Raw genomic sequence first — 12,294 nt, forward strand, 5'->3', positions numbered from 1 at the left:
GATTTTTGTTTGTTAGACTGTTGATATGGTCAATTATGTGGATGGTTTTCCTAATGTTGAACCAACCTTGCATTCCTGGTATAAATCCCACCTGATCATGGTGAATGATCTTCTTAATTACTTGCTGGAGTCTCTTTGCTAGTATTCTATTTAAGATTTTTGCATCTATGTTAAAAATATGGAACGCTTCACGAATTTGCGTGTCATCCTTGCGCAGGGGCCATGCTAATCTTCTCTGTATCGTTCCAATTTTAGTATATGTGCTGCCGAAGCAAGCACTAATGTATATTTTTTAAAATAAACTCTATTAATAGATTCACATACAATCTTCCTTTTCTGACTTTTGGAAATGTTTATGTTTATTGATAATTTTATGATTCATAATTTTTTAAAAATGTAAGCTGAAATAGACCCCTGGGGTTATGGGCTAAAAAAAAAATGACCACTTTGACCACTCTTTTCAGGGAAATGGTTACATAGCAGCTGCAGTTCAAGAGAGAACCAACAGATGACAGCAGTGCAGTAAATGAAGTGCAGCAGAGAAAATTACTCAGCAGGGCACACCATCAACTTACTGCATGACTGGCAGTTTGATGGTATCACCAGACCATCAGATGACATCAGCAGCTCTATGGAAAAACAAGTGGCAGCATTAAAAGAAGTGTTCCAGCTAGCACATAGTCCTAAAGCGTCTGTATTCCTCTCAAATGTGTTCAGTCAACCAACAAGTTTTTTTTAAATATTTAGTAATATTTATTTTTTAGAAAAGTTAACATGGTTACATAATTCATGCTTTTACTTTCCCCTCTCCCCCCCACCCATGGCTGATGCGCATTTCCACTGGTTTTAACATTCAATCAACAAGTTTTTAAGTATTTACTATGTGTCAGGCACTGAACTAAGTGCTGAGAATACAAAATAAAAGCAAAAATAAAGATAGTTCCAACTCTCAGAGAGCTTACATTCTATTAGAGAAGGATAGCAAATAAAAGGAAGCGGAACACTGGGAAGGCGGGAGAGAAGGTAGCCAAGCAAGGGAATGATGAAGAAAGAAAAAAAATCTAGATCCAGGAGCAGTGAGGCTAGGGAGGAATGAAGGAGTGAACATGACAGACATGGGCTCTTCCTTAAAATGGAGGCTCTACAAAAAAAATAATCTATCAGAGCAAGGGGCTGTAAGGGCAGAGGGATCTTTCAGGGCTAAAAGAAGTGCAGGAGCTCTTTTTGTGGTGGCAAAGAATTAGAAATTGAGAATCCATCAATTGGAGAATGGCTGAATAAGTTATGGTATATGATTATGATAGAATACTATTGTACTACAAAAAATGACAAGCAGGATGCATTCAGAAAAAACTCAAAAGACCTACATGAACTGATCCAAAGTGAAATCAGCAGAATCAGGAGAATATTGTGCATATGCAATAACAGAAATATTGCACAATGTTCAACTGTGAATGGCTTAGCTATTCTCAGCAATATCTTGACCCAAGGTAATTCCAAAGGACTCATGATGAAAATTACTATCCACCTCCAGAAAAAGAATGGATGGAATCTGAATGCAGATCAAAGAATACTATTTTTTAACTTTCTTTTTCTTGGAGTTTTTTGTCTGCATATGTGTATGACTTTTTTACAACATGATTAATATGGAAATATGTTTTGTATGATTGAACATGTATAATAATCTCTATCAAATTGCTTCCTTTCTTAATGAACAGGGAGGGAATAGAGGATGAGAGAGAACTTGGAACTCAAAATTATAAAAAATGAAGGTTAAAAATTATTTTATATGTAATTAGAAAAAATAAAATACTAAAAAAAATTTTTTTAATTTAAAAAGACTGCAAGGATATGGTAGAAACAAAATCCAAAGATTCAAATTGCTCTTTGTCAGAGACCTAGGAATCTAGACAAAGGTTGGAACATAAGCTTCTTCCCCTGTCTCAGCATACAAAGTATCTTTATCTAGTAGTAGACATAAATGTCCAGACATAATTAGATATCCTCCTCATTGACACGGACTACCCAAAAATTTTCTTGTATTTAGATATCTTGCTCCTTTTCCATATTTCACTTAGTTTACCCTTATCCACTGAGACTGATTATTGCCTCCATCAGGCCTTTCTATCATTTGTAAATAAAAAGGGAGATGTTAGGGACTGAGGTCTCAGTGTCTGAAAAGGCAAAGGTCTGTTGACCCCTGATGTCAGATGAGGTCCAGGGTCTGACTAAGGCCTGAGATCCCTCAGTTTCCACATTTCCCACCAACAAAATAGCTGATTTCCCTCAGTTTCCACATTTCTCTACAAGTTGCTGATCTGAGGCAATAATCCTTTCCCAGGCTCCCCAGTCAGAAAGACATGTTTTGTCAGCACCTGCTTCTCCCCTTTCTTAGTTCCTGTTATGTCCCAGGTTATCCTCACCTTCAGTTCCTTACTCAAGGCTTTCTCTCCAGGCTACCTTGTTTTGAGAAATTTGGTTGAATTTTCATGAGAAAAATTCCTTGTGGTTTCTGCCTTTATAAAGCTTGTGTATTCATTCAATAAATCACATTTAGTTGTTATCAATAACCAAGGCCCTTCCAACCCCTAACTTTGACTTGACTCTGTCCCCCAGCCCTAACCTGGGGTACTCTTGGTCGTGTTCAGTCCCCCTCTTCAGGGCATTTGCAGCTCCTCAATCCTGAATGTTCTCTAAACATGTGCCCTCTTATGTATGGAACCAGCGGTATGGAAATACGTGGGAGAGTATATGCTCTAAGCAGTGGTTCCCAAACTTTTTTGGCCTATGGCCCCCTTTCCAGAAAAAAATATTACTTAGCCCCCTGGAAATTAATTTTTTTTAATTTTAATAGCAATTAATAGGAAAGATAAATGCACCTGTGGCCATCACCTCTCCACTGGATCACTGCAGCACCCACCAGGGGGCGGTGGTGCCCACTTTGGGAATCACTGCTCTACAGTATCCAGTGGGGTGACTGGATGTATGGTGGGCATGGGAGGATAATGGGATTTTTCTTGTCATTCATTATGCTCAACTGTTTCATTAAATGTCTTTTCTTTGGACTAATGGTTCTTCTCATTTCTAATAAAAGGAGCATCAGTGGAAGAACACAAGGAGAACCCAGCACTCAAGAGGGTAGACAGGAATGAATACAATTTTCTGTTTGAATCCAAGTTTCTGTCAGATGTTAGGATAAAAAAAATGGAACTTAAGTCACCTGGCCCAGATGAACTACATCCTCGAGTCCTAGAACTTGCCAATATGATTGCTGAACCACTATCCGTGATAGCTGAAAGATCAGAGAACTGAGAGAGAGGTTGAAGAAGGAAAATGCCCTGATTTTCAAGAGGACAAGAAAAGAGAATCCATATACCATAGGCCAGGGAGTTTGACTTTGATTCCTGGGGAAATTCTAGAATCAATCATTAGAGAGATAGTTGAGAAACATCTAGAAAAGGAAATGAATGGTGAAAAGACATAGGTCAGAGCACTGGACCTGGAGTGAAGAAAGCCTGAATTCAAATCCAGCCTCAAATACTTATGAGCTGTGTATCCCTGGACAAGTCACTTTATCACTGTCTGCCTTAGTTCCTCAACTGTGAAATGAAGGTCATAATAGCAATTTCATAGGATTATCATGAAGATAAAATCACTCATGTGTAAAGTACTTAGCACAATGCCCAGCATCTAGTAGAGTGTTTTTTAAGTTCTGGATATTTTGTAAACTACAAGTTTAATATGAGGCCATAGTGTGACGTGGAAGCCAAAAAAGCTAACACCATCTTGAACTTCACTGACAGGGAAAGAGCTTCTGGGAAAAGGGAGATTGTAGTTCCATTGAGGTTTGCTAGGTGGTACAATGGATAGAGTGCCAAGGCTGAAGTTAGGAAAACCTAAGTTCAATTTGGTCTCAGATACTTACTAGCTATGGGACCCTGGGCAAGTCACTTAACCCTATTGGTCTCAGTTTCCTCATCTGTCAAATGAACTGGAGAAGGAAATGGCAAATCAGTTCAGTATCTTTACCAAGAAAACCCCAAATGGGGTAAATTCTGCTGTATTGTGCCTCTATGAAGGACATTGATAAATTGAAAATATCCATAAGAGGGCACTCAGTATAATGAAGGGTAACTGAGTACATGTCATATGAAGATCCATTAAAGGAACTGGGAATGTTTAACCAGAGAAGGCTCAGTAAGATCATGATAGGAGTCTTCCAGTATTTGAAGAACTTGTCAGGTGGAGAAGTTGGACTTGTTCCTTTTGGTCCCAAATGGAAAAGCAATGGGTGGAAGTAACAAAGGGTTAGCCTGAAGGGGGCAGCTGGGTGGCTCAGTGGATTGAGAGCCAGGCATAGAGACAGGAGCTCCTGGGTTCAAATCTGGTCTCAGACACTTCCTAGTTGTGTGACCCTGGGCAAGTCACTTGACCCCCATTGCCTAGCCCTTACCACTCTTCTGCCTTGGAACCAATACAAAGAATTGATTCTAAGGCAGAAGGTAAGGGTTTAAAAAAAGGGGGGGGGGGGGGATAAGCCTGGAATATCAAGAAAAACTTCCAGCAATTAGAGCTATCCAAAAAGGGAATGAGCTATTTCCAGAGGTGATGAGTTCCTCCTAGTTGGAAGCCTTCAGGCAAGAAGCTAGATGAACAGTTGTCTGAGGGGTAATGATGGGAATTCCAAATAGAGACTGAGGCATTTCAACTCTCAAAATCAGGGATTCTATAAATATCCTCTCCTCTGTCAGTCATCTATTCTGTCTTCATTTTCCTACCTAACTGATTCCTTCTTCTCAATCTTCTTTACTCCCACACATTGAGTATGAGTGGGCAAGCACTAGATTCTGCCCTGAAACCTCTTCTCCTATAAGTTTCCTCAATGGTCCCATCCGTTCCCACAGGTTCCTATTATCGCCTCCATGCAGATGATTCTCAAATCAGCTATAATTTCCTCTCTTGGATTTCAATCCATAGTCCATTGTCTGTTGGACATCTCAAACCCATTATGAACAAAATAAAACTCATTATATTCTCATCCTTCCTCTACACATTCCAATTTCTGTCAAATGGCACATCATCCTTACAATGACCCAGATTTTTAAAGTCAAAGACATTCTTTACTCTTCCCCTTCTTTGTCTCACCCCTCCACATCTAATAAGTAGCCAAGTGTAAGTAATTCTGTTTCCATAACTAGAATTCCTACCCCTTCTGTCTATCTTATTCAAATCTTCATCACCTCTCAGGGGTTCAATAGCAATAGCTTCCATTCTTCTCCCTTCTCCAGTCCATTCTCCATACAAGTACTAGATTAGCATTTCTAAAACACAAGTTGGACCAGATCATTGCTCAAGCATCTTCAGTGGGGTCCTATTGTCTAAGTAAAATGCAAACTCCTCAGACTGGCAGTTACAGTCCTCCTAAATCTAACTGCCACCTACTTCGGTGATGGCAAACCTATGACACACGTGGTCATTTTCAATGGCACGCAGCCAGAGAAGTATGGGGTCGCATGCCAAAGATGAAACATTTGCTGTAGTGTAGTGTAGACACTGTGCACTATAGATGACAATTCTTTTTTTTTTTTAGAAAAATTTCCATGGTTACATGATTCATGTTCTTATTTTCCCCTTCACCGCCCCCCCAAACCACCATCCCCATAGCTGAAGCACATTTCCACTGGTTTTATTTAACATGTGTAATCTATCAAGACCTATTTCCATATTATTGATAGTTGCATTGGTGTGGTTGTTTAGTGTCTCCATCCCCAATCATGTCTGCATCAACCCATGTGTTCAAGCAGTTGTTTTTCTTCTGTTTCCACTCCTGCAGTTCTTCCTCTGAATGTGGATAACGTTCTTTTCCTTAAGTCCCTCAGAATTGTCCTGGGTCATTGCATTGCTGCCAGTACAGAGGTCCATTACATTCGATTTTACCACAGTGTATCAGTCTCTGTGTACAGTGTTCTTCTGGCTCTGCTCCTTTCACTCTGCATCAATTCCTGGAGGTCTTTCCAGTTCACATGGAATTCCTCCAGTTTATTATTCCTTTGAGCACAATAGTATTCCATCACCAGCATATACCACAATTTGTTCAGCCATTCCCCAAATGAAGGGCAAACCGTCGTTCTCCAGTTTTTTGCCACCACAAAAAGCATGGCTATAAATATTTTTGTACAAGTCTTTTTATCTATGATCTCTTTGGGATACAAACTCAGCAAGGCTATGGATGGATCAAAGGGCAGGCAGTCTTTTAGAGCCCTTTGAGCATAGTTCCAAATTGCCATCCAGAATGGTTGGATCAGTTCACAACTTCAACAGCAATGCATTAATGTCCCAATTTTGCCACATCCCCTCCAACATTTAGTACTTTCATCTGCTATCATTTTAACTAATCTGCTAGGTGTGAGGTGGTACCTCAGAGTTGTTTTGATTTGCATTTCTCTAATTATTAGAGATTTAGAACACTTTCTCATGTGCTTATTGATAGTTTTGGGGGCAGCCAGGTGGCTCAGTGGATTGAGAGCCAGGCCTAGAGACAGGAGGTCCTAGGTTCAAATCTAGCCTCAGACACTTCCCAGCTGTGTGACCCTGGGCAAGTCACTTAACCCCCATTGCCTAGCCCTTACCACTCTTCTGCTATTGACTCCAAGATGAAAGGTAAGGGTTTAATTTAAAAAAAAAATCTCTGGGAAAGGAAAGATTTTAAAACCAAGCAAGAGTTAGAAAAAATTACAAAATGTAAAATAAATAATTTTGATTATATTAAATTAAAAAGGCTTTGAACAAACAAAAACAATGCAATCAAAATCAGAAGGGAAACAACAAACTGGGGAAAAAATCTTTATAACAAAAACTCTGATGGAGGTCTAATTACTCAAATATACAAGGAGCTAAATCAATTGTATAAAAAAAAATCAAGCCATTCCCCAATTGATAAATGGGCAAGGGACATGAATAGGCAATTTTCAGATTGATGACAATTCTACCTGTATCATTTTACCTATTTTGATTTATTAAAGACAGTTATATATGACAATTATACATTTTTTTATTTAAACTATAAATATTGTGAAATTATGTTTTTTTTCTTGGAGTGACACACCACCCGAGTTATGCTCAGTTTTTTGGCGAATTTTGACACACCAAGCTCAAAAGGTTGCCTATCACTGACCTACTTTATTCTACAGACTCCCCTTTCAAGTAATTCCAGCCAAACTGAATATGTGCTGATTAGCCTTGAGGCATGTTAGCTTGGGAAATCTCTCCTCAAAAAAAAAAAAAATCACCATAAGACTCCTCTTCCTTCTGGGAAAGAAGCCACAGATGAATCTGTAACTCAGCAGAGAAAATTAACATTAGTTTGGGAGGAAGAATAAAGAAGAGGGATTCCAGCAGAGATGTAACCTTTCCTCTCCTAGGAATATGCATCTTTCCAAGGATATTCCCTTTCCAATAGACATGGGAGACTGACAGGGAGGAGTCATGCTGACTTGCTGAGAATGATTCTACTACTTAATTTTGCCTTTACTTTTTACTGTCATAATGAAATACTTTGCCATCTAATTTATTATTCATGCCTGGTCTGTGGGTTGGAGGTTTAAGACATATATACAAAATTGTCATTACCCAAAACACCTTTTATTGAATCTGGGACAACAAAGGGCTCTAAAATGTTTTGGGACCTAGATGATCAGTAAATGCTTATGGGAATAAAAGAATGAATGAATGAATGAATGAATGACAAAACTGACCAATCCACTTACAGAAATGGTATTCACAAACCACTTTTATTAATGCCATCAACTAGAGGGAAGAAATGGAGTTAAGTAGCCCAAATTGTTGTACCACACTTTCTTTAAACTGGAATCGAGTTATTGTTGATTTCCCCCTGCCCCACCCAATTACTCCTTTATGACATCAGAGCAGATGCAACTTCATAAGTATCATACCACAGTTCCCTTCTCACATTCATCTCAAAGGAAGAGATGGTTTATAACTGTGGTGACTGGCAGAAGAGGAATTCTAATCCTGATACAGCTAAGGCAAGTGAATATGCTAGCCACTAATTTCCTAAAGTTGTCATTTAAGGGTCTAATTGTCAGAAGGAGTAAGTCAAGAGAGGCAGAAGGACTTGCAGCATCTATAAGAGCTTTACTCATAGTCTTCCCTCTCCTTTCTGCTTGTTCAAATCTACTCCATCTCTTCAGGACCCACAGATTAAATACCACTTAAGGATTCACATGTGTTAGTCACATCTCCCCCCACGAGGCTCTGAGAACAAAGAACTCAGCCCCGTCTCTGCAGAAACTTAACATAAGGTCCCTCATATCTTAGATCTATGTTGGCAAACTTATGGCACGTGTGCTGGAGGGAGCTGCTCCTCTCCCCATCTCCACAGGTGCCTGAAGACATTTCTCACCTGACCTGCCCCCCCTGCCCAGCTGCCCAATGGGAGTGCTTCCTCCCTGTCTGGGGGAAGGCAGGCAGCTCACAAGTGGCATGAGAGTGCCATTTGAGCGCTCAGTCTCTAAAAGGTTCACCATCACTGTCTTAGATGCTTAATATTTACTTGTTGAATCTGCTCTAATTGGGGATGGAGAGATAACAGGTTGGGTTGTTTGTTTTTTTTAAATCTGGGCTCAAAATAATCCTATTATGTCTTTCTCTTCCTCCTTCACTTCTTTCAAGAAAACCCCAGTGTGTGAGGAGAAGAGAACATTGTAGGGAGACTAGTTTCCTTTGGTTTTGCTCATCCTGGAACAAAAAAATTAGCATGGATGGGAGAAGAGAGGCACTACCTGTAAGCCTGGGGAATCTAAAGTTGAACTATGCCTGAAAAAAACTAGAGAAATTCAGAGAACTGTGTTTGAAACCAATCCCTCCCACAACCATTCATATGTTATTTCCACATCTGTGAAATGGGCTTAAGCATCCAAAGCCATCTTAACAGCCCAGATCTCCTGGCTCTGAGTGTCACATTGCCTAATATAAGAGGAATGGTAACAGAATGACCAGAATGCTCAAGGACTTACTCATTATAGTGAATGAGTATAGGGAAGGCCTATGTAAATATATGTATATATTATCTATATATCTATAAATATGTATATTTGTATAATGCTATAAACACATATTTATATTTAAAATATATAAAAATACATATAAATAAAATATATAAATATATATAAATATACAAATTTAAATCTATATAAATATGTATATTTGTATATACACTATAAATATATTTATATATTATCTATAAGTCTATGTATATAAACATATGTGTATATTTGTATAGATGTGATAACATACGTGCATATTTGCATACATGTATATTTTATCCATAAACATATGGTCCATTATATGTATATTTTATACATGCTATGAACATATTTTAAACAAATGTGCATATTTGAGTACATGTATATAAATGTATTAAACATATGTTGTGTATAAATATATTTGTGTATAGAGATATTTTACATAAATATGAATATGTATATACATACATATAAATATATGAATGCATCTATTTGTATGCATGTATATAATGATACATAAAGATACATTTGCATGTATGTTATTTATCTGTATACATAAATATATTTACATATAAATATTTTTCCCCTAAGGAAAAATCAGGGTAAATAAATGGAAAAGTATTTCTTAAGATAGCAGATAGAGAGATACTTTATTAAGCATTTATATGTCAGGCACCGTACTAAAGCCTGGAGATATAGCAAGAAAGGTAAAAAAGACAGCCCCTGCTCTTTGCTCTCTTTGGGGGAAACAAAATGCCAATAGCTGTATACAGACACTATATAGGTCAAATTGGAAATAGTTAACAAGGGAAAGGCATTTGAATTAAAGGGAAGGAGGAAAGGTTTTTGAAAGAAAGTAGGATTTTAGTTAGAGTTTGAAGGAAGCTAGGGATACCAGGAGAGAGAGATGAAAAGGAAGAGTTTTCTAAATAAAGGGGACAATGAAGTGGGCCATTGTTTCCTGTCACCAGAGTCTTGTGGAAGATGGAAGGGAACAAGCATTTATTGAGCACCTTCTATGTGCCATGCACTAAGTAAGCACTTAAAAATTTTTATCTCATTTGATTCTCATAAGAGATAGGTGCTACCATCCATTATCCTCATTTTACAGTTGAAGAAAATGAAGCAGTGAATTTTCTCCAGTGTCACACAGCTAAGAAGTATCTTAAGTCAAATTTGCACTCAGGTTTTCCTGAGTCCAAGCCCAGGACGCTATCCAGTGTGCCACCCTGCTATCCCTCTGAAGGGAGAACCAAAATATAAGAGGATGAGAAAGGCAGGAAGGGGCCCAGTTGTGAAAAACTTTCAATGCCAAACTGAGGACCTTCTATTTAATGCTAGAGGTACAAGGGAGCCACTGGAGTTTTTTTTAATAGAGGGGCAATATGGTAAGATCTCTGCTTTTAAAAAATTAGTTTTGGATGGCGCAGCTAAATGGCACAGTGGATAGAATGCAAGGACTGGAGTCAGGAGAACCTGGGTTCAAATCTGTTCTTAGACACTCCTTAGCTATGTAATCCTGGGCATGTCATTTGACCCTATTTGCCTAACCCTTATCCTTCTGCCTTAGATCTATTACTAGGATGCAAAGTAAGTTTTATTATTATTTTTGGAAGAGATATGAAAAGACACCTTCCTCATCATAAATGTGGAATGTCAAAGGATATAGAGCAGCGCATGTTTTCAGATTTATTTCAATGTATCAGTTGTCTGCTGACCTTTTTTCTCTCCTTCTTACTTAAAAATTTTTTTTGTTGTTAAATTTGATGGTTTTCTGGGAGTGGAGAAGGAGAGGTAATACTGGGGAAATTTAGCCAGAGATGGAGAAATACAGGAAATGTGTCAGCAAAAAGCTTTTGAGGAAAGAAAATCTAGGAGGAGAAAGTGATCAATAATGTGGCGCAGAGGACAATTAAGAGGGACAAGGAATAAGAAACGGCTATTTATTGGATAAGGCCATCCGGAAGTCAAAATCTTTGGTTAATTTTGGGGAAGGCAGTTTCATTTGAATAATAATGTCCGAATTGAGAAGAGAAGAGATGAGAAGAACCGGAACTGGAGGCACCCAAGCGTGGAGGGCTTTCACTAGTTTAACGTGAAGGGAAGGAGATAGTTCCATGGCTAGCAGGAAATTTAGAAAGTTTGGGGAGGCAGGCTTGGGGAGCCAGCTGGGAGGGAAGGAAGCACAGGATGAAAATCGAAGAGAAAATAGAGAGAATGGGGATAATAGTTCCTGCAATTTGCTGGAGATCAATTCCCGGGGACATCTCCACCGCTCCTCATCCCGTTTGGGCTCCCTTTTGGGTAGTCTTCCCTCATTAAAATGTAAGCTCCTTGAGGGCAGGGACTACCTTTACTTGCTTTTAGCATTTCTATGCAAAAGCATATAGCCCAAAGCGAACAGCTTTGTGGTTGTTCGGTCCTATCCGACACTCTGTGACCCCATTTGGAGTTTTCATAGCAAAGATCCTGGGGTGGTTTGCCATTTCCTTTTCCAGTTCGTTTTACTGATGAGGAAACTGAGGCAAACAGTTAAGTTACTTGCCCCAGGGTCCACACAACTAATGTCCTCGGCCAGACTTGAACTCAGGAAGATGAGTCTGCCTTACTTCCGGCCCTGGGGAGCTCCAATGTACAGCTAGCACTACCTAGCTGCCCCTAAAAAAATAGTAGGTAGCACTTAAGTAGCATTTGCAAAGCACTTTACAAATTACCTCACTTGATTCTCAGGAATCCTGGAGGTAGGTGCTATTTTTATCATTTATCAGATGAGGAAACTGAGGTAAGCGAGATAAAGTAACTTGTCGGGGTTGCATATCTAGAAGTTTCATGCTTTTTCTCTCAACACGCGTACACACGCACGAGTGCACACACAGTTTAGAAAGAGGATGGAATGTGGAGTTTTTTTTTAATTTGAATAGTGACTGCTGTGTGACCTAGGGTAAGTCGCTTAACTTCTCGGTGCCATTCCCTCCACCACCCCCGCCCGCCCCCTGGTCAATGAGAAGGTTGGGCTGAGCGATTCCCTTCCCAGCTCTCAATCCTATAGTGACTATTTGGTATCAAGGGATCCCAAAAGGATCTGCATTGCACAGGACACTTCTATCTTAGCTTAGCCTCCCAGTCCTGAATTCATTCTCCGGATCCTTCTCTCCCATTTCAAACACGCGCCCAAGTGGCTACTCTCACAGCAAGCAAACCGCTGCTTCCTTCTCATTGGCACGATCCTCCGCCCGTCTTCTCTACTCCA

General features: G+C 39.2%; 1 non-coding gene across 1 annotated transcript; it reads right to left on the reverse strand.

Moving 5' to 3' along the window:
- Positions 1–172: 172 nt before the first annotated feature.
- Positions 173–279, reverse strand: LOC123248075. The gene has a single exon (XR_006506181.1). It is a non-coding gene; the product is annotated as a U6 spliceosomal RNA (small nuclear RNA).
- Positions 280–12,294: the final 12,015 nt, after the last annotated feature.

Source organism: Gracilinanus agilis, chromosome 4 (genome assembly GCF_016433145.1).
Source record: "Gracilinanus agilis isolate LMUSP501 chromosome 4, AgileGrace, whole genome shotgun sequence".
Classification (NCBI taxonomy): Eukaryota; Metazoa; Chordata; class Mammalia; order Didelphimorphia; family Didelphidae; genus Gracilinanus; species Gracilinanus agilis.